Consider the following 24,559-nt stretch of genomic DNA (forward strand, 5'->3'; position numbering starts at 1 on the left):
ATAAAAAATGAAGCAACTTAAACAACTTACATTGAAATGTTTAATAAGGTAATGTTTAATAAAAAAAAGAATGTTTAATAATGGAAAGAATGTTTAATAATGAAAGAAATGTTTAATAAGGTAAACAAATCAATATTAAGCTTTTTTTTGTGTGAATTTTGATACCCTTTAGATCATAAATACTTCATTATTTCATAAATCACGATTTCATGTTTTTAATTTTATAATTTCTACATGCCATCTTATTAGATTTAAACTGATGATCTATCTAATATCTGGAAAAATCCCAAATCCGGAATCGCCGAAGTCCTGACGAGTCCAGATTTCAGACTTTGTACTGTACAATGAATGAAAGCTGCATATTACACACCATTAAAGATTTCACTTCACTAGAAACAAGATACAAAAGAAGAACATAAAATCAATTTTAATAATTCATCAAACATATGATAAGTACAACAAATGACTGCATTGAGCAACATGACAGCATAAATTCCAAATTAGATTTAAGTTACTAGGATACAGCAAAGCACACAAGGGCTACTTGTCAGAGATGCCTTTGTGGAGTTTTTTCCAAGGATAACCATGTTATACATGGTGTTATACATGGTGTACCATGTTATACATGGTAGAAACAATAAAAATCAATCATGCAACCAGTCCATTCACTTACTATTGAACTTCCAGTATTTAGTGGTATTAACCACCTGTACACTGGTAGAGTGAAAAATTTAAAGTCAAGGTTTTGATTTGGTTTAGCTGATTAGTGCAAAACAAAAACAAAAAAACAAAAAGTTATCTGGAGAGCTGGAGGAATGACTTTATAGAATATTTTTTAAGCGAAAATGGTTTAAATTCACGCTGAACATGTAAAGATTAGGAAAACAGCATACAGCCATCCTGTTCACTGGAATCAAACTACCAGTGACTAATAGATTTATCTACTCTGTAATTAATTAACCACAAGAACAAGAAATATGGAAAAGTAACCAATATTTCTTTTAATCTACATGAAGATCACTATAACTTGCCGTATGTACCATTCCAAGGAAACATATCTCTCCTCTAATACAAATAGACCATATTTAAGTTGCAAAAAGTAATATAGTTGCAGTTAAATAAAATTAAATATTTCCCTAAAGCATACTAGGTGGACAGAAATTCTATTTCCTAATGACACAAAATTAGCATTTATAATTAAATCATTTGTCACCTATAATGTACCCATGCCAATGACAGGTATAATCAGGAGCTCCTTGCATAGTTACATTCATGGGCTTGGTCTGATGTTACTGTCAGACAAGTCTAACAATAATTAAATCAATTCAAAGAATCTGAGAATATTATACTTAATGGACAGAAAATTTACAATGAAAACAATATTTTGATGTCTATTCTATGAAGGAAAAAAAATACCGTTAGAATGGTTTAATTCAAGAAACGATGAGCACAATTTTCAAAAAAAACCCATATTACTTTTGAAATTTGCCATGTAGTACACCTATATAGTAGAAATCTTGGTTGATCTTTGGATTATGGTAACTTGGTGATTTTTGGCGAAATTTAACGACCAACTCTGTTACAGCAACCCTCTATTTTTTTTTCGCCGCCATTTTGTCTTCACGAAGTAAAGACATGTTTCTTTTCTTTTTATTTACTGAACACTTTTTCCAACAATCTACTAGCCGAATTACACTTATGCTAGAAATTTTATGTAACAAAACTGCTTAATCATGACAAATATTAACTGCAAAATTGGGAAAAAGTACACAATCGCAAACTCCTTGCGCGTTTTTCAGAATAGCACATACACATAAACCATTTACACGTTGACTTATTTTTACTTAAAAAAACATCCCAGAATTGCACAAAAATGGCATTGCACACACTCTTAACTTTATCCATCTACACTGCTATTTTCTCATAAATTACAAAAATTTGCACGAAAATGCAAAAAAATTCTGTGAATTTTTAAACTCGGTAAAAAGCACATATATGAAATTACCTGATCGCAAAAAAGTATATACCCTTTCCAAGGATGAACATTTCCACGTATAAAATAAATAAAATATCCAAAAACTTTCACCTCTAAATTATCTATTATATTATAAACGTCACCAACGAATTCATACCGCAAACATTACAAATGGTTACAAATACTTAGTATCAAATATTTAAATTATTTCCATGCACGTTTACTTCAACTGAAACGTATACCAAATTCCTACAAACATAAAATTCACAAAATAACTATCATTTAATTAAAATATCACTAAACCATGTACACGTTGACTTATTTTTACTTAAAAAAACATCCCAGAATTGCACAAAAATGGCATTGCGCACACTCTTCACTATATCCATGTACACTGCTTTTTTTTCATAAATTTGAAAAATGGTTGATCTTTACATTATGGTAACTTGGCGTTTTTTTTGGCGAAAATTTGGCGACCAACTCTCCTACAGCAACCCTCTATTTTTTTTTCCCACCGCCATTTTGTCTTCACGAAGTAAAGACATGTTTCTTTTCTTTTTATCTACTGAACACTTCTTCCAACAATCTACTAGCCGAATTACACTTATGCTAGAAATTTTATGTAACAAAACTGCTTAATCATGACAAATATTAACTGCAAAATTGGGAAAAAGTACACAATCGCAAACTCCTTGCGCGTTTTTCAGAATAGCACATACACATAAACCATTTACACGTTGACTTATTTTTACTTAAAAAAACATCCCAGAATTGCACAAAAATGGCATTGCACACACTCTTAACTTTATCCATCTACACTGCTATTTTCTCATAAATTACAAAAATTTGCACGAAAATGCAAAAAAATTCTGTGAAGTTTTAAACTCGGTAAAAAGCACATATATGAAATTACCTGATCGCAAAAAAGTATATACCCTTTCCAAGGATGAACATTTCCACGTATAAAATAAATAAAATATCCAAAAACTTTCACCTCTAAATTATCTATTATATTATAAACGTCACCAACGAATTCATACCGCAAACATTACAAATGGTTACAAATACTTAGTATCAAATATTTAAATTATTTCCATGCACGTTTACTTCAACTGAAACGTATACCAAATTCCTACAAACATAAAATTCACAAAATAACTATCATTTAATTAAAATATCATTAAACCATGTACACGTTGACTTATTTTTACTTAAAAAAACATCCCAGAATTGCACAAAAATGGCATTGCGCACACTCTTCACTATATCCATGTACACTGCTTTTTTTTCATAAATTTGAAAAATGGTTGATCTTTACATTATGGTAACTTGGCGTTTTTTTTGGCGAAAATTTGGCGACCAACTCTCCTACAGCAACCCTCTATTTTTTTTTCCCACCGCCATTTTGTCTTCACGAAGTAAAGACATGTTTCTTTTCTTTTTATCTACTGAACACTTCTTCCAACAATCTACTAGCCGAATTACACTTATGCTAGAAATTTTATCTAACAAAACTGCTTAATCATGACAAATATTCACTGCAAAATTGGGAAAATGTGCACAATACCATACTCCTTACGCGTTTTTCAAAATAACACATACACATAAACCATGTACACGCCAACTTATTTTTACTTAAAAAAACATCCCAGAATTGCACAAAAATGGCATTGTGCACACTCTTCACTATATCCATGTACACTGCTTTTTTCTCATAAATTAGAAAAATTTCACGAAAATACATGACAATATTCTCAATCTTTAAACCCGGTAAAAAGAACATATATGAAATTACCTGATCGCGAAAAAGTAATGAACATTTCCACATATAAAATAAATAAAATATCCAAAAACTTTTACCTCTAAATAATCTATTACATTATACACGTCACCAACGAATTCATACCGCAAACATTACAAATACTTAGTATCAAATATTTAAATTATTTCCATGCACGTTTACTTCAACTTAAACGTATACCAAATTCCTACAAACATAAAATTCACAAAATAACTATCATTTAATTAAAATATCACTAAACCATGTACACGCCGACTTATTTTTACTTAAAAAAACATCCCAGAATTGCACAAAAATGGCATTGCGCACACCCTTCACTATATCCATGTACACTGCTTTTTTCTCATAAATTAGAAAATTTTCACGAAAATACATGACAATATTCTCAATCTTTAAACCCGGTAAAAAGAACATATATGAAATTACCTGATCGCGAAAAAGTAATGAACATTTCCACATATAAAATAAATAAAATATCCAAAAACTTTTACCTCTAAATAATCTATTACATTATACACGTCACCAACGAATTCATACCGCAACCATTACAAATACTTAGTGTCAGATATTTAAATTATTTCCATACACGTTTACTTCAACTAAAACATATACCAAATTCCTACAAACATAAAATTCACAAACTAACTATCATTTAATTAAAATATAATTAAATTCAAAAACACTACTTAAAATATAAATGAGCAGATACATTAAATTAATACATACATAAATACCCATTTCGAATTCACTTTAGTTAGGGCCATGGGATCCAAAAATTAACGAACACTGTTTCACACAACACAGAATAAAGCTAAATACAAAATTTCCAGATTTTTTCCCGATTTCCCCCCTTTTCCGATTAAAGAACTATAATTCATCCATTAATGTCACATGACATATCTCATGATTTCTCATTTCCCTCACACAAAATAATGCGTAATCGGAACTGAGTACTTCTCACATTATAACCAAAGTCCTAGGTAGTAACCTTTATTGCCTCCAAAATGTCGCCAAACTACCAGTTACCATATTCCAAAGATCAGCTGAAATCTTTGATCTACAGTCTTTTGAGAAGATTTACTGTAGGTTCCATAACAAAAATAGAGGGAACATGAAAAGTAAAAGATATTACTTAATAGTACCAAAATATTAGCACTGATTTTCAATACAAATTCACAATTTTTAAACTTTCTTTTATTTTCTGAAATAAATTAAAATCCCATATTAATAATTAAGTTCCAATGATTTTAAATTAGTTAAAAACATTTCAAACCTGATTAACCAATCATTTTTCTGTGTCATTCAATTCTCACAGGTTAAGCAGGTGTATTCTCTTTTTGTTTAAGAAATCTCTCTTTAGTGATAAGAGTTCTAAAATGATTCATCAAGTAGTATGAAAGAAAGTACCTCATTATGTTTAGTAAAAATCCACAAACATACAGCACTTAGCCTCTTCCCCCCTTTTTTTAAAAAACGCGTCCATTAAAAAAAAGTACATTTTTATCAAATTTTTGTAATCATTTCTTTACGATCAAACAGAACTTTAAAAACTGGTAATATATAGGTCACAAACTTTAAATGGAAATTCATTCACACAATCTGCAATATTGTATATAATAAACGATCAGTTAAAATGGATTACTCTCATAATTACATTTAAATATAAAACAACTGAGATGCAGAACAATTTTAAAAGGCAATGTTTTGTTTTCTGTCGGATAAATAATACATGATTATTTACTCAACAAACACTGAACAGGAGATAAACATTGATAATCTTATTTTGCATTTGAAATTCCATCTTTTTGCCCGCTGAAGATAATCGACTACAAGAACATATGTAGGCTGACCATATGTGTCGCACTAAAAATTGAGCATATTTACCATTTTGATCAGGAGAGCACTATTTTTTTTATATCTCTAAGCGGTCCCATCTTTTAAATAAATATAAATACTTTTCCCATTTTTAATAAAAATCATAAATAAGCTTCAGCTAGGAAATCGTAAAATACTTTTCGTAAATGGCCTGTAATCATATATCAGTACTATGAAAGCCAGGGTAATTGCTGTTTGATTCATTACTAACCCCCTATTCACCAACTTGCATTTGAACATCGGATAACGCAAGGCCATCTTGATGACTGCTATGAAATAATGTGTAAGTTCATGTCATCATTTCATCTGCGTAGGTTGGGCGTTTAGCTTTCAATAATGAAATCTCAAAAATGTAACCAAATTTAATCCGTATATCATAATCTGTTTTGAAGTATTTTCAGAACACTTCTTAAGAGTTTCAGTTACCAAATAAAGTATTTCTCCGACTGTATTTGAGGTTTTCTTAACCATTTATTACATAGTAGATCTTTTCCCAAAAGCCATTCAAAGATATTTGTTAACTCACTACAAACTGAAACAGTTAAATCATGTTCGACCTTGGATGACACAGTCACTGTTGAGCACTCTACCATCTTAATACAAAAAAAAAAAAAAAAAAAAAAAAAGTATATAATCAGATGCTTTCGTTATTGCCCATGTATTTTATAATTTATTGTTGTAAAGTTTCAAAAATTCTGAATGGGAGGCAATGTTCTCTGCAGCGCACTTTTTTTTTAAGTAATTTCACACCGTTTCTTTATTTCTCTTGTCCTGTCTTTTGGTGTCTTTCGCTTTTGTGGTAAAGGACTAGGTAAATATATAGGTTGACTGTAAGAAATAGTCAAATATGCATCTTTGTTAAAACTAGCACTTTTCTTTGAAGTGTTAATACTGTCTCATCAGGTCATATTGCTTTATCATGTCTTAGGATAAAACAAAATGATTCATCAAAATACAAAATGCACAAACTAGCACATGATCCTGGTACAAAGTCTTTCCTATTAATTTTATTAATCCATGTTTTACACAATAGTTCATCTTTGGACAACATAAAAGTTGTAATATGCTTTTAATTTGAATAGTATTTTGACTTACATCGAGGAAAGCTACATTTTCGCGGCATCTGTAAAAAGTAACGCACCCTAATTAAAGAATAACTAAAGGAAAATGAATTACAGTGAGTTAGTTAATGCTATTAACTAATATGCTGTAGACTATAATTATTAATGTACTTCTATTAATAATTTTAATACGCTTAGTGAACATACTAAATACATGTACAAGCTCAATATTTTTCAGCTTTCAAGGATTTTTTTTATTATTCTTGTCCAATTTTGAAGAAAGAATTATTCTATTAAAGCAGTATGAGATTCGTGTTTGATATATAGTTTGGAAATGAAAGGTACAAGAAAAATTTAATGGATTATTATATTATTTAACATGAGTGCTTTTCACTTATTAAATTAGAACGTGAATAAAAATGGAGGATCTTCTTAGCTTGCATTTATCATAAAAGTGTTCGCTTCGTATCACGAAGTAACTTTATGAAGTACAGGTTAAAGATAATTAACTAAAGGAAAACATTAAAGAGAGCTAGTAAATAAACTTAAATTTCGATACATCTACCTAAAAGTCAAATTTGCTGCAGTTAAGAAATAGTTACGGAGTCATAACGAACCGATATTAGAAGTGCTTCGCACTTGGTTCGTTAACATTAAAAATGTTTTTTGTTACGACTTTGAGAATTTATTCACGGCTCGTCCGCTGCAAGAAGTCTTTGACAGTCATCTAACTCTATCAGATTTATTTCCACAAATTATTATAGTTATTTCCAAAGAAGAATGGCAGTTTATTTAAAAAGTATTCTTTTTAATAACTACATTGCATATAATAACGTTTTTTTTTAAAAAAAATCAACGGTATCCCGATGGGAACTAGCGCGAGTTCAGCGATTTGTATCTCTACACCAAGGAATTTCTTTTCCAACAACACTTATCTCAAGTGCAACAATCATATTACTCTCACATTTACAGATACATTAATGATATTACTGCAATAAACAACTTCAATAAAATAGAATGCGGTCACATTTATCCTTTATGTTTGAAACTCAATAAAACTAACTTTCAACAAGGAGATAATAATTACTCAGATTTGCAAATAATCAATTTTAACGATATCAAAATTTATGGCAAAAGAAGAGAGTTTGCATAAAACTCATCCATTGGCACTCCAATATCTCCAAAAGAGTAGCGCTTAATACCTTACATACTCAACTCCTTAGAATAAAAAATATTTGCAACAGAGTCGAATACCTGCAAGAGGAAATCACTTACTCAAAATTTTCTTAGATACAACTCTATTCAAAATTTATGTAACTCTAAAGAAAGGTGGTAATAACTACCTTTTTTAAATTTCTCATGTAAAGTGATATGATAATTATTACTTAAACCTTAACCGGAGGTAATAGTTGGATGACTACGATAAGAAATTTAATGTAAATATGTACAAACATCTTGTTTCTTTCCCCTTTTAGTTACTATTTTTACTATCTTTCTATTATTTTGTAAATTTAATAACTGGTAGCTGTTACTAAGAACGTTGTTTTTTAGTTTCTAAGACGTATTGTACTCCGATTATGTAAAGACTTTTGTCTTTTATATTTATAACATATATTTTTCTTTTTCCCCAACTTTTAGCCAACACTGCTTTCGCTTTTTAAGATTTTATAGAAGACAGCATTTTATAGTAGTTTCTTACGCCGCCATTTTGGACTCGACGATCACCCTCCTCGGAGATAATAATTTTTACAGACTGCACTCAACATTCGGTCCCCCCTTCTCACGCAAAGTTTAACAGGATAGGACACATGTTTATATACTTAGTTCTGCTATTGGGATTCCGAGGATGGACGGCGAGGGTGACGGTCGCTCGTGTAACGAGCTCCCGCCAACGCAGGGCAATTCTCCGAATTTTTGTGATAATAGTGATATTATTGATGAAGATATGAATGAAATCAGGTATCACGCTCCCTCTGTGCAATCAGTGTCGCCAGATGACGAACGCATGGACCTGGTCATCAAGTTTTATGACATGAAACAGCAGTTTGAGGCCATACAGCGTCAGAAGAACTTTATGAAGAAGACGCCAACGCCACTGGATCAAAACGGATACGACCAGCTCGACCGGGCGGGTAAGTCACTTTTCCATAAGATTAATGACATTGCTAATGCTCTAGATGTACCCATTTTTCATCTTCCCTCAACCAGAGAGGAATTTTTAAATATATTGGAGAGCGAGCGCTTAGCCAAGATGGCTGCCGCTCAATCCGCAGAAGATCCTTGTAAGCACGAGGCATCTATTCCCACGCACGAGGGGCGGGGGAAACCAGTCCAGTCGACGTCATCGCGGAAGCGAAAGACGCAGACTATCGACTCCGACGGGTTTATCACCCCCGCGGCTCGAAAGCAAGGGAAGGCGCCTATTGTGGATCTCACAATAGATGATTTGGCTTTGAACGCTAAAGTTACAAATAATACTATTCCAAATTCTAAATTAACAGCCACTGAAAAAAATGCTACTCCTAAAAAGGAGAGGAATACTAATAAGTATGAAAAAATCAAAAACTCATTAATCAATGAGCAATCTAATGACGTAGAAATTGTTACTGCAAGTACAAGTGAGGGAGTTAATTCCGAGCAGGCACGGAACGTACCCCCCCACCGCAGTCTGAGATTCCGGCAATACATCTCAAAAGCAGCAAAAACTGGAAGACGCAAGTGTCTTTCATGAGAGAAATTGCCCCAAATTTACGGAGCATCCTGACTGGACCTCAAAATTTTTGTTCAGACAGAGCTGGAGTTCAGGGAGGTTACCCGCTGGGTGAAGCAAGCTGGCATCCAGTTCAAAACTTTCGACCTAAAGCAGGACCGGCCAGTCAAAATTGTCATCAGAGGCCTCCCTGTTGAAACTGAAATCGGGGATATCAAAGAGGAAGTTGAGGCGATGGGATTTAAAGTGCATCGCATCGTTCGGCTTACTCAGCCTGGCTCCAGACATCCAATGCCACTTGTATATTTACAAGTTATCCCACACCCCTTCCTCGATCATCTGTTTGCCGTCACTGACATGTGGGGCACAGAGATCAGCATTGTGCGTTACCGCGGCCGCAAGGGCCCTACTCAGTGCTTTCGGTGCCAGGGCTTTTTCCATTCTTCGGAACTCTGCACCCTTCCAATCCGTTGTGTCAGATGCTCTGGACCCCATTGGGCACGTGAGTGTACCAAAGGATTAGACGTACCAGCCACTTACTGCAACTGCGGTGGAGATCACCCAGCTTCTTACAAATCTTGTCCCCGATACCCAGGCAACAAACGGGCTCGCGGTAAAAATTCCGCGCCTAGGACTAGGGCAGCTGCTCAGACAGCCCCCCGCAGGGTTCTTCTAAGCCCCCAGCAAATGCTGAGACAAGACGTCCCATGCCTGCTCCCTCAAGCAACGTCAGTTCACCATCTTATGCACAGATGGTGAAGAACACCACTGAGCACGGATCCAAATCCACGAATCCAAGACTGCCGGTTGCAGAAGCCCCTGCAGCCCCAGCAGTGTCAGCCACAGCAGAGTGTAGCAATGATTCAGACGATGTCTTCTCATCTACACTAAAATGCTTAATCGAAATCTCCCGCGACCCAGCGGTAGACAAGCATATTCTGCTCCTTGCCTTCAAAAAAGCAATGCCTAAACTCAGGCAAGCAGATGCTTTAATGAGGGCATTTTATATTTATGAAAGCTATGTTGAGCTTTCAACCTAATTCGGCTTTTTTAGACCCATGTCTTCTGTTTTCAGTGATGAACCTTTAATAACGGCTTAAAATTCAATTGTATGAATAACAGGTCAAATACCACCAGAGAACTGACCATTTGCACGTGGAATGCCAATGGATTAACATCAAAAATTCACGAAGTTCGTGATTTTGTAGTAGAGCACGATATTGACGTGTTTTTAGTCCAAGAGACTCACCTTACCCCAGGGAATACTCCCAAAATTGGGAATTATGACATTTATTGTACTGACAGGGTGTCACAGGGCAGAAATCCCTGTGGCGGCACTTGTATCTATGTGAAGCGTTCGTTAAAGCACCACATGATACCGTCCCCTGATTTAAACTTTTTGGAAGCGACAATCATCAAAATTTTCCTTCAAAATTCCTCCCCGCTGACAATAGTCTCAGCTTATTTACCTCCACTGTCTACAGCACGTGGAAGGCCAGCTTTTCTTGTCAGTGATTTTGATAAAATTTTGAATATTTCAAATCACCTAATAATTGCTGGTGATCTAAATTCACGCCATACCGCATGGTTTTGTTCTAATAGGAACAGGTATGGTATTAGTCTAAATTCATGGTGCCAGAGTAACCATGTACAGATCATAGCTCCTACCCTCCCGACTTTTTACCCTCATAGAGGGTCCCCTGCAGTTCTTGATCTGGCTGCCTTTTATAACATATTCTTTCGGCATAAGATAAAAGTGATTCAGGAATTGGACTCTGATCACTACCCCGTTTTGATATCCCTAGATATTCAAAATCGATACTCAAAATTAGAGGAGCTAGTCTCAACAAATTGGGACGACTTTAGATTTATTTTGGAAAAAACTTCACTCCCTCCCATCAAAATTTCCAGCAATTCGGACTTTGACAGGCATATCAAAAGTTCGGAGTCTTTACTGAAAGAAGCGAGAGCTGCGGCTTCAAAACCACGCAAACATCCAGGTGCTAGGCTCCCACCTGAGACTAAATTCAAAATTAAGCAGCGAAATTACTTGCGAAGAATTTGGCAAAGGTCATGAGATCCCAATATCCGTGCCCAATTTCGCAAGATACAGAACGAGATAAGGACCGAAACCCGCTTATTAAAACAAGCGGAGTGGAAAACATTCATTGAGTCCCTAACGACTGAAGACAAATCGATTTGGCGCGCAGCCGCCCGATTACGCAAACATAAAACACACATTCCGCCCCTTCAAACGGCCGATGGCGCGCAGATGGCCTACACTGACTCAGAAAAGGCGAACGTCATAGCTGACAGCCTTGCAACTCAATTCACAACAAACCACGACTCCTACTGTAACCGCCCGGTTACACAGGGGCGCATACAAGCACGGGTTAAAGATTTTTTAACACAACCTACCACATCTGAACTCAGGCCGACGGACCCTTCTGAAGTCATGGTTTTCATAGACAAACTGAAACCTGACAAGGCACCTGGCATAGATTCTATTTCGAATCGCATGATCAAAAACTTCCCCCCTATGTTTATCGTATGGATCACGGTACTTATAAATTTAATGCTCAGGAGAAGCTATTTCCCCGACTGCTGGAAAATTGCAGCAGTCGTCCCCATTTCAAAACCGGGACAAAATTTAAACCTGCCCGTCAATTACAGACCCATCAGTCTGTTATCTTCTCTCTCTAAGATCTATGAATTTGTCTTACTTAATCGCCTGAATGAATTCTGTCGGGATCAAAATTTACTAATCCCGGAACAATTCGGCTTCCGACCTAAACACTCCACGGTACACCAGTTACTCCGTGTAGTGGAATTCATTCATGAAGGCTTTCGTAAGCGAGAGAGAACTGGAATTGTCTATCTAGACGTTGCCAAAGCCTTTGACAGGACTTGGCATGACGGGATTATTTACAAGCTCATGCGGCTTGGTTTTTCGGCTCATCTCATTAAAATTATTAACTCGTACTTGACCGGACGCAGTTTCCGCGTGCGAGTTAACCACGAATTCTCCTCTCCCCGCCCAATCTATGCTGGGGTGGCTCAAGGAAGTCTCCTCGCCCCCGCAATCTTTAACCTTTATGTAAATGACATTCCTAAGGCCCCAAATATCGATCTTGCATTATACGCAGACGATACAGCCATCATTTCTCAACACTCCAACACCCTCCAGGTAGTATCACAATTGCAGAGTTACCTTTCGACCTTAGAACTCTGGCTCGGTCTGTATAAAATCAAAATTAATGTCGCAAAATGTGCTGCCACCATGTTCATCCGAAGAAATATCCCAAATTTACCTAACTTAATGCTCTTCGGTGAACCCATTCCCTGGGTCTCTTCTTACAAATATCTAGGTGTTTTACTAGACTCAAAATTAACTTGGCAGCCTCACATCCGCAAAATCATAGCGGGTGCGACAGCTGTCAAAACCGCCCTACGCCCCCTCTTAGCTAGTCATAGCGACCTGTCAACTGATAACAAAATCTTGCTCTACAAATCAATGATTAGGCCGGTTCTTACGTATGCGTGTCCCGTATGGGGCCCATGAGCACTGACTAACAGAAAACATGTCCAAATTTTTCAATCTAAAATGCTTCGGCAAATTCTAAAAGCTTCGTGGTTTGTACGGAACGAAGAGATTCATAACGACCTCAAAATTATGCCCATTAATCGCTATATACAGCGACTTTCGGAAAAATTTTTCAAAAATATTCAACGTGTTGCAAATCCTGTGCTTCATATGCTACCCGTATACGATCCTGCTGTTGCTTCTTCCCGAAAAAGACCCAGAGCGGTTCTGAATAGGGAATATTCAGCTCTGCCATTTAAACGGGCTAGATATGAGCACACTGATAGCCACGTGAATAACTACCTCTCGTTCCTTAACCCCCCTCCCCCCGCCTCTAAAGTTCTTTAATGCACACGGCATTAACTCGAGGAACCTCCTTAACGTTTCTTTAATAAGAAACATTACAGTCAAATAGGAGTGATTTAACATACTTTAATCTTTCAACTGCAATAAAACTGAAAAGATTTCTTAAAAACTGAAAAAGATTCTTTAAACTTTAACTTCTCTCTTCCTTTAAGAAGGAACTTTCTTAGGCGCTTAACAGCGTTCTTTTTGGCTTTTAAAAACCGCAATGAATAGCGGTCAAAAAAATGAAACTTCTCCCTCCCAGCTGATGACTGACAGAACTACTTTTTCGACCTGTAAACAGGTTCCCCCCTCCCCCCCACCTCGAAGAACGCGCATCGGAATTCCCCTGCGTGTCCTTCATCTGACGTATGCAAAGAAAATGATTATCAAGGTTCAAGGAAACTTCACCTTTTATTTTTCTAGTCAAAATTTTTCTGGCTGCCCCTATCTAAATTATTCTGGCCCTTTTTCGGCGCAAAATTAAGACCTTCTGAGTTTTTTGCCTTTTTTTGACTCAGTGTGAAGGCACTTACTCCAAGTCATTCGGCTTATCAAAATTTTTACCTTATTTGACAATACCCTCTTTCGGATGATTTAATTTCCTTTGAAGATGTGGAGGTAAAGGCGTAATTGCCTATGAACTCCGTAAATTGCACTTCCTTGATCCTTGATTCTGCTATTGGACACTTTGAACCTTATCGCATTCTTTTTCCAAGAAGTACAATTTTTTGCATCTGCAGGGCAGCTTTGAGTTCTGCACAGAATACAATTTGGTCGTCCGAAGAAGTAAGCATATTTTCGTTTAGAATGTCGTCCAAAGATTTCAGTAGGTTTACCGGTTTTTTTTTTTTTTTTTTTTTTTTTTTTTTTTTTTCAATTTTTGTTTCCAATTGGTTTCTAGTTTTTAGCTGATAAAGCTTATCTTTGATTTTATTTATGTAAAGAATCTTTGTAAAAAGCTTTTCTTTTTCTATTTTCTTGGCTTTAATTTTACTTTAGCATAATCGTGGATTGCCCATTTTTTGAGTGTTGCTTAAATGACAGTGTGGTTTAAAGTATATTTGTTTTATTCTTTATATTTATTTGCTTTTGAATTTCGGATCTGCATATAATGCTTTTAGACCTATTTGAATTTTAATAGTCTTTTTACTTAATGTAAAGGGCCCACCAGCGGCCGAGCGGTAAAGTCTCTAAACACTGGTAGTTCGGTCCGAGGTTCGAATCCCGCGAACGGGCTGGCCGCATGGTATTCGTGGTTTTCCCCATGTGTAACGTGTATACGAGCCAGTTTCCCTTTGAAAGTCCTCCACGAAGGCATCCCTCCCCTTACGCAGAGAGCCCTAGTGTGCTTTGCCATAATTAAATACACACACTTAATGTAAAGTCATGTGATTTTTTTAGCAGTCAATTTAGCACAATATTATGTTTCATTTGTTTTACCAAATGTTTCGAAGGCGTGTAGGGAAAATCCTAGTACATTTGAGATTAGAGTTTTCGGTTTTATTTGAATTTTAGTTTTCGGTTTTAAATGCAAATTTAATAAATTCGTTTTTCGGTTTTTGATCTCAAATGAACCAGGAGAACGAAACACGTTTTCGAAACATATTAATCGATTTTTACGAAGCTTTAATTCATTTTACCCTAATCAGTTCTGAATTAGAGTTTCAGTAAAAGGTGATTCGTTTTTATTTTTATTATTCTGTATTTTTTCCTCTTTTGCATTTTCATTTTTATTTTTAGAGTTAGTACTACTATGAGTTCTTATTTTAATTTTGATATGTTTGGATATTGTGTTAAACCTCTTATACACGATGGCTCTTTTGATATTGTTGAGGAATAACCTTGCTTTGACTCGAATTTATGGTTAACTTTAGCTTATTTAAGTCTCTCTCTCTCTGTATATATATATATATATATATATATATATATAGACTTAAAGAATATATATGTGTGAGTGTAATAATTTAAGTGCGTAGACGCCACTCGGTACTTCTAGCAGCTTTCGATATGCGTTATGGCTAATGGTTAAGGCATACAGATGAAGGTTATAAGGTATTTCTCCTACTTCCCTAGCGTGCCTTCGTGGTGTAACGGTAGCACGCTGGACCGGTATTCCAGAGGTCCGTGGTTCGATTCCCGGAGAAGGCGGTTGCATATTTTTCATCTTTTCTGCTTCCAATTAACCTAATGACTCTACAAGTGGCGCCCGAACTAAAAGGGTTGCGGATGATGATTCTCCACACCCAGGATTTGGCGACTAGGTCCCCTAAAACAATAGTCGCCCTTTAACCCTTAGCCTGTCGAGTGATTTTCTATAAATATCTTTAAAACTGTCACTAATTTTGGACCGAGCTTCCCTTAAAATGTCGGGAAAATAACCCTAAACCTCAGAAAAATGCCAGCTACTGCTATTGTTATTTCTTTCTCCTCCCTAAATACTAGATCAAGGGTTCCGACTGTAAGTAAGATGCATTACTACCATAAATATTAGTACCTGTAGATGTGAGTTGTCAAGAAAGTTGCAAATGACTATAATAGCTTCTCCGTGATGACCGTCCGAATGCTACAGGGTACAGGTGCGAATACTATCTTAAAAGTTTTCTTTCCTAAAAGACTCTTATTTTGAAATAACTTGATTTTAAAATTTACCCGCTCTTTTTTTATTATTATTATTCATGTTTAATCTAAGTTACCTAAATCTCTGGGTCATTGATTATCATCTGAATTTCAATGCAGATTGGTGAAACTGCTATTAATAAAATCCATATTAAAAAAATATCTGGTGCAATATTCATTCCTTCTGTGAGATTGATGAAACATTTGAAAAGCAATGTTTATAGTTCGATTGCATTTGATATTATTTCTGATTTTCCATGTTTTTGTCATAAATTAGTAATGCATTTACATGCAGATAATAATTATTTTAAATACTTTCTTTTTACTTAAATATTACCTATAATTTAAGATATTTAGCGTAATATTTGAATAATTACTATGCAAAATATATGTTTTATTATTTCTGCCAAATTTAATCAACTTAACTTGATGTGACTTTTAAATTTGCTTTTAGAGAAACTTTAGTTAAATATTAAGGAGTTTTCAAAATTTAAACTTTTAAGGCATATTTAATGCTGAAATTTACTTAGTCTTTAAAACGGATGTTATTTTCTAAAAAGATTTCGTTTTTTGAATGAACAATATATACTTAATGTATACCAAATATGTTTTTTAAGTAAAGTTAATTATTCAGCGAGCTAAGATTTGGTAACTGAATATCTTAATTTCAAGAGCGGAACAAGATTTTCATGATTATACCTGGATAGTTAGCTGATTTGAAAAAGGGATGGGTTTCAAATGTGACTTTTTCATCTGATATATGAAAACAAAAAATTAGGTGAATTTATAAGGTATTTCTCCCACTTCCCTAGCGTGCCTTCGTGGTGTAACGGTAGCACGCTGGGCCGGTATTTCAGAGGTCCGCGGTTCGATTCCCTGTGAAGGCGTTGTTAATTTTTCATCTTGCCTCTTTCTAAAAAATACCTAATGTCTCTACAATTTCAGGATATAGCATAAACATTTGCTTTAAATATCTTCTCGTTCTCAAAGAAATTAAATTTGCCCTAGGTAGAAATAAATAATAATGCCTTTGTTTCTGCTTTTTCTTTAGCAATAATTTCGAGATTTTTTTAATACAAAAATTATGTTATTAACTTTTAAACACCTGATCTGTTTTTAACAGCAATAAACAAAAAAATTAGGAGTTATTTAAGGGCTGAAACAGTGATAATATCAGTGTCAAATTTGCATTTCACTTTTTTATATACATTCAAGATATTCTGAAATTGAATTTTAACCTGAAATAGTTTTTCTTTATGAATTTTCAGTTGATCATAAATTTATTGACTAAATTTAAAAATTCTTGCCTTCCCGTCTTTGAAACACCAGTACACTTTGCCTGAAATAGGATTAAAAACATTATCCTATAACAGAAAGCTGAAAAGGAAAGATGACACATAGTTAATAAGAAACAATACAATGTTGCTATTTTATTAGCTTATAATATAGTTGTTCAGTATGGTATTTTTGTAAATAAAATGTATTATTGTACATTTTGTAAAAAATAAGTAAGCATTATATTTAATAATTATAACAATTATTAATTATTTAATAAGTCATTATAAGAATATAATTCAATATTTTTTGTGGAATATACTTTTTGAAGATATTTTCTTCCCAAGGAATCCCAGAATTCAATTGCTTGAAGCATTAAGTTCTAAGAAATTGTCTTGCTTCAACGCAAAATTTATTATTCATATGAAGTCCCTTAACCAAAGAAAATGCCTTACAAGGGTGTATTTTTGAACAACAGCTTTTATTAGAATAAATATTTTTATTTTAATACTATTACTAATATACAAACAAATATTTACGTTCACTAAAGTGAATAAGAGTACTGGATGTTGATGTTTGTTCTGGATTTGTCGCTAGCAACCAAACAAGTTAGCGACTTGGTGTCTTTATAATTTTCCCCATGCGTTATGCGAGTTCAAGCCAATTTCATTTTGAAAATTTTCCAAGAAGGTATTCTCTTAAAACAGATAGTCCAGGACTATTTTAACAACTGTAAAAAATAATCTATGAATATTTTTTGTTATACGACAGCACGAGCAAGATGATTTTCTCTGCAAAAACATATGCACCAGCACTGATTATAGTCCGCCGTTAAGTTAACTATATCGTTCTTATTCTTTGCAGTAATTTTATTTTTTTTTTCAAAGAAAGTTTTGTCAGTAAAATGCACTATTTATAATCTGTCATTTTATTTTGTTCTTCTGTTATGTAAATAACCAACTTAAAATACATATTTCGTAAGCTGAGAAAGCCCAACAGCGCGCGAGCGGTTTCTTTCTATTCAAAACTGTTTAGCGCATGTTACCTTATTATAAAAATCTGATATATACACCACATGACTTCCTTGTACGGAATATTAAATTATACGCATTTTTTCTTGCATTTCGTTTAAACTTATTGGATTGAATTAAATCTACTTCGCCGACAGCGCGTAAACCACAATAGAATAAATGCATTCTTTAAAATTCACTCTATTTGTTTACCATAGCGACACTCTGGCGCTAGGTTCACTTAACAGTATTATATTTCGTTCATATTATAACTCAGAGTGCACAAAATTTATATTAATACAAATTACCAGTCTTTAACGAGCTTACCGATCTTAGCGCTCAGGGGTCACGGATATTTAAAAAATTGCTTATGTGTTATAAGAAAAGGGAACAGAAAAATTTAGAAAAATGTAATAAGAGCACAATAAGAATTTAATTCACTTAAAAGAACGTTTTTTTTGAGGGGGGGGATTTACAGAAGATAGTAACGTATTTTCAGCTGAGTTCATTCATCAGAGAAAAACTTTGCATATAAAGCTGTTTTTTTGAAATGTTTCACTATACAAGTAATACAAAATGAAGCATAGAAATTTTTTTTCTCACATGCACGCAAATGCACGCATTACCCTTTTCTGGATTTGAAGAACTCACAGAGAGAGAGTAGAAATAGGGACAACAGATTTTTATTGGTGTCTGACTGATAGCTTTGGGAACAAGTGGTCTTTCAGTCACTCAAACTCCGACGCATTCAAACGCGAACGGTTCTCAGAAGCTATTCGAACAAACAGGTCCAACGAGTTTAGTTATACCAAAGAATGTCTATGTAAAAGAAATAAGAATACGTCTGTCTTTAATTCAGAATTTGGTACTGAAACCTGATTTTTTTAAAAATGTGGTGTTAGAGTTTTTCCTCTCCTCTTCTCCTGGGCTATGGGGGGATGTATACAACAAATTTTGAACGGAAAATCTCTGGTAAGACGGGAAGGCAGGATAGAAAAGGAGCCAGATAGAGAAAGGTAAAAACCAGGAAAAATAAATTGTCATTAATTACAGGACTTAGAAGAGAAGGGCTAGCTCATAGAGCTTTTCCCCCTGAAGCAAAAAGTGAGAAGTGATGACGTAGCCATGATGACACTGAGCGCGCCAATATAATTCACAGCTTGGAAGTTAGCGTTTTTGAACCAGCGTTTAAAATGAGCTGTGTGTGAAAGATAGCTATAATTTGGAAGAGGCAATGTTACTGCTTTATGCATTTTAGACTGAACCATTAAAAAATTTAATAATGCTTACTCAATTTTAAAATAATAGATAAAATGTGCTACTCTTTTAACATAAAGTTCCGTGGTTTTTTTTTTATTTGCAGGTTTTTTTTTTATTTAATGCACGTTTATTTCTAATCATTTCTTTATTTGAATGCTAACTGAGAGAATTTTTATACTGCTTCTAAGATAACTATAATAGCAGCTATTTAAATTCACTCAAAAACCAACTTTACATTGACATAGGTTTAAACATATATGACATATATGGCAACATTTCTGCTAACCTAGTTTGATTTTTTGCCTAATTGTAAATTTTACATTGTTATAATTCTCTTCCGATTCAATATAATAGATATTTTTTTAATAATTTTGGAATTTATACTTATATCTATATTACAATTAAATAAATGTATATAAGATTGTTACCTTAATTTTGACAAATAGCTTTATTCAGAGTACCTAAAACAGTTATTTAATTTTTCAAAAGTGTGAGTAAAGGAAGCAGGTTTTTTTATGCCAATTACTTTGATATTTTATACTATTATATTTTATTCGGAATGCTAATCTAGCACAAAATCTAATCAATAATTAGTTACAAAGGATACATTAAGAAAACTTTAACAAGTACTTAACAAAATAAGTTTGTTAAATACTTGTTATTTTTGTTGGCACTATTTTGGTACTATTCATAATACCGAAGATATTATCGATTAACTCATAGAAGTCAGATGCTTTCTGATTTCCTGTGGGGTAGAGTATACCTTTTGCGGTACTTTTGAAAATAATGTTTTCTCTGGTGCGACTTTTTGTCTCTCGTTTCCCTTGACCATTAAATAATTTGGTTTTAGTTTGTGACACAATTTGATTTCTTCTCAATCTCTATTTAAAACCACTTTAATAATATCAAAATTTAAAACAGTTACATCTTCTAACACAAATCCTCTATCTAAAACGCGGTTTCTCAGTAATTTGAGGCAGAGCGCGAAATGAGACCTCTGATTAAAACAACTGCACATTTTGAAAAGAACCAACTTAGTCCAGTTTAGAGTCATAGCAGAGTTTTCAATCGATATGCATTTCGTCGAAACTGAGAACGCATATTTTTTCTAAAGAATACAAATATTCGCCTCTTTCCTTCTTTAGAGTAAGAACATTACTTTGAATTCTTGGACTACACTAAAATTTAGAAAAAACTAAAAAATAAAATAAACACCATTTCTTTAATTTGATAATACTAGGTAAAGATATTCTAATTTTTTTCTTTCCAAAAATCATAGCTTTAAGATGGCAGAGCTCTTATTACAATGCAACGTGAAATATTTTCGCTAGTCCACCTGATTTTTTTCTTCTTTTTCAGTAATGCATTAATCTGCGTCTTTATAGGCTTTAGACATTTTTCCAAATTCTCCGATTTGTGCTCCCCCTCCCCAAATTTCGCTATTTGAGATTTTAATTTCTGATACCAATTTCTGTCTAGATGTCGTCCACCTTCTTTGTCGCTGAACAAACATTCTAAAATTGTTCTTTTCTCTATTTTTCAATACTTTAATACAATTTAATACAATTCTCTAAGGATATTATTTTGTTCTTCAAATTATCAATGCATTCTTGTTTATCCTTATACATTCAGGACGAACTACATTTTCATTTGTGAGTTTTATTTCAAAATCATTAAAATTTGATTTATTATTGTCATCATCAATTTCGATTTATTATTGTCATCATAATTTACTTTCGGCACAGCATTCCATTTCAACAGTTTCTTTTTGTGGCTATCCAAACAAGCGATTTTTCATATCATCTTCATAAACACTGCATAGAAAATGTTCGCTGCAGATTTTCCCGCTCTTCACATTAATAGAATCTTCTCTTTGACATTTGTGTATCCATTCTTTCGTCAAAAGCAAACTCTCATTTGGATCCTTTGGTCCCATGAAATAAAATATCTCATCCTTTCATACTTCTGTAAGTGCTACGGCACGTTACTGCAGCACAAAAAGCCATATTACGTAAACGATACTTTACAATATAGAATTTAAAATAAAAACTGACTAAAATTACATATATATAAATTATTTTAAATATATACATTATTAGAAAACAGATATATATATTATTAAAATTAATTTGGGATATGTAACCCCTAGAAAATCGTCTCGCAGCTCAATGAAACTACTGTTTTAAACGCGGGAAATCAGGACAGGTGGCATCACAGTGACGTCAGATTATTGCCTGTTACGTCCCCCCATTAGACTCGCGTCGGCGAGGAGAAAGAAATGAGCTAGCCCTTCTATTTATCCCTGATTAATTAGGTTTTAAAATGTCATAATTGGGAAAGCAGAATTTTTATGCAGAGTTTGGAAAACCAAAATTAATTAATTTTGCACAGAAACAGAGATTCTATTACTTCTAACAGTTAATTTAAATTCACTAGCTGGATTAAAAGGTTCGAGTCTGGTTAAGTGAACAATTTCCGATTTCTTTTTAGTTAGAGTATTAGGCTTATGTATTTCAAAAGTAACTTTATTAATTAACTAACAGAATATTGTTTTAAAATTTTGTAAGGGCCTGAAAAAGGAGGAGAAAGTTTACGGGCATTAGGATACTGAAATTCTTCATACATTACTAAATCGCCTCTTTTAAAATTACTAAGTTTATAATGGGCATCATGCCGCCCAGTCGGTATAGTGGTTAGGGAAGCCTGACTGCGATACCGAAGAGTTATTATTAGGATACTGAAATTCTTCATACATTACTAAATCGCCTCTTTTAAAATTACTAAGTTTATAATGGGCATCATGCCGCCCAGTCGGTATAGTGGTTAGGGAAGCCTGACTGCGATACCGAAGAGCCTGGGTTCAAGGCATGGTTGTAACTGTCCGTCCCTTCACAGGAGGCGATGGTGGCCCACCTATTAAGAGGTTATCACACATGGCTACAGTCCCTGCTAGACGGGACTTTTCTGAGAAACGAGACTCTGGTAGCACTGGTTTAAGATTCCTAGAAAAAAGAGCTCTGCCTAGCTCCGGAAGCAATGTTGCGGCTACGCGGGAATTTTTTCAAACCTCACCGAAAATGTCTCGGGTCCCGTGTAGAGAAAACCAATCAGACGAAAGTTCTGCTTCTGAAAGATCACGTGATCCCGATTTGAGCGTTAATCCATTACTGTTTGGCGTTTAAGTCTTTGTAGTAAGTGAGAATGGTAACCTAGCTACGTGGGTTTCCTGGAATTGTGCGGGTTCTTAGCATTGGCCCTTTCGACTTCAAGTCCCGCGTAGCCGAAACATAATGTGATTGGGACTTCTCCATATTAAAGAGTACACCACATCTGGCCTTGTACAGATTAATGGACTGTGTTACACTGTAACTGTTCAGAATCTCCCATTGGTAAAAAATAATAATAATAATAATAATAATAATAATAATAATGGGCATCATATCTTTCTTTATTTAAATTATGATAATCAGCAGACCTTTTTTAGGCAATTTTTCTAGCTTTTTGATTGGTGGATATACTCTTGATTTTCAAGTAGAGGCTCATAAGGTAATTTTCGATACATTAAATACGATGGTGGGAATTTTGTTACAGAATGAGGTGTATTATTATATTCTTCAGTAATCTTTCGGTAATAATTTTGTCCATGCAATATTACCGTGATAAGAATTTAATTTACGTTATAGTCGAGTTATAATTGTTTAAAATCTTTGGTACTTGAATTTGAAAACTCTGTCTTAAACAATTTATATAAGTATCAGTAGTTACACTTTTAGAAGTACAAATCCATATATAGCGTGCAGCATGATCAATAATTATGTGAATATATGTTTTAGTAGAATCATAATAATTTAAACCACCAACAGTATCAATAGACAATATTTCAAAAGGTTAACTAATAGTTCGTAAAGCTTGTATTAGACCATATTTCTTTTGATTATTTTTCTTATTTAACTGACGTACTTCACAATATTTGCACTAATTTCTGACATCTTGGACAATTCCTGGCCAATAACGCTAAGAGGATAATAAATTTAGCACTGAGGACACCCCAATATGACCGTAAGTTGGAACAGTTGGTAAGAAATGTTTCATATTTATTTGATGATAGCCCAGGAGTAACACATGTCATTCAATTGAAACAAGAAATAACCCGCCCATGTAAAGCAAAACTCTATCGCTATGGTAAGGTCAAAGAAGAAATCATATAAAGGCATACTCCGGACATACTGAGAAACAAAATTATAATACTGAAACGTAGTCCCTGTAGGACTATAGGGAAAGAAAGAAAGAGAGAGAGAGAATAATCTTCTTTCCACCTATTTTAAGGCCTAGCGATTAGCTATCGACTAAAGAAAACTAAATACTGTAACAAAATATCCGGTTTATCCCTTACCAATAATTGAAGAAATAATAAGGAAAATTAAACCTTCAAAATATATAACCATACTAGATATCACATCTAGATATTTTCAGATCAATGGACATAATTTTAAAGCCGGTACTTGGTAAATCAACATTCATACACTTAGATGACATAATAGACACTAGTAACGCATTGAGAATTTGCACGAAGTTTTTTCTCTTCTAAGGGAAGCATATTTAAAAGTGAATGCGGCAAAGTGTCAATTCGCAGCCAAAAAGTTTCGATAGCCGGGAAAGGAAACGGAAGATTTCAAAATTGCAGTTATCAAAAATTATCCACCACCTAATACGCAGAAGGAATTGGCATCATTTTGGGGTTTCTGCTCCTATTAAATATTGTTCATTAAAGATTTTATTCACATAGCAGAGCCCTTATTAAATTAAAGGAAGTAAAGAAAAAAAGGTTAAATTCACTTGGTCGGTGGAAGCGAACAAGCTAATTAATTAAGAGTAGTATATAAATCTTATTCAAAGATTTGAAGATACCCATCTGATTAACTTTTATTCGTACTAGTCAAAAAATAAGTAAGCTCAGTTACGACTCTTTACAATAACCAAACTATACTAAGAATTATTGCTTTATTTGGGAATAGCTATTTTAATAAAAAAAAAACGAAACGATT

General features: G+C 34.0%; 1 protein-coding gene across 2 annotated transcripts in view; it reads right to left on the reverse strand.

Moving 5' to 3' along the window:
• The window catches only part of LOC118187060 (F-box only protein 8-like), a 103,810-nt gene that overhangs the window by 58,878 nt on the left and 20,373 nt on the right, over positions 1 to 24,559 (reverse strand). The window contains exon 1 of one of the 2 annotated variants that reach the window (XM_035357239.2): positions 5,431 to 5,569. The exons of the other annotated variant lie outside the window; for it this stretch is intronic. The gene's annotated coding sequence lies outside the window, so the exon portion shown is untranslated. Of the gene's footprint in view, positions 1 to 5,430; positions 5,570 to 24,559 lie in introns of those variants that run through there. 2 annotated transcript variants of the gene reach the window in all.

The sequence above is a fragment of the Stegodyphus dumicola genome, chromosome X2, assembly GCF_044657685.1.
Source record: "Stegodyphus dumicola isolate Sdum_Otavi_A_Nest chromosome X2, ASM4465768v1".
NCBI lineage: Eukaryota > Metazoa > Arthropoda > Arachnida > Araneae > Eresidae > Stegodyphus > Stegodyphus dumicola.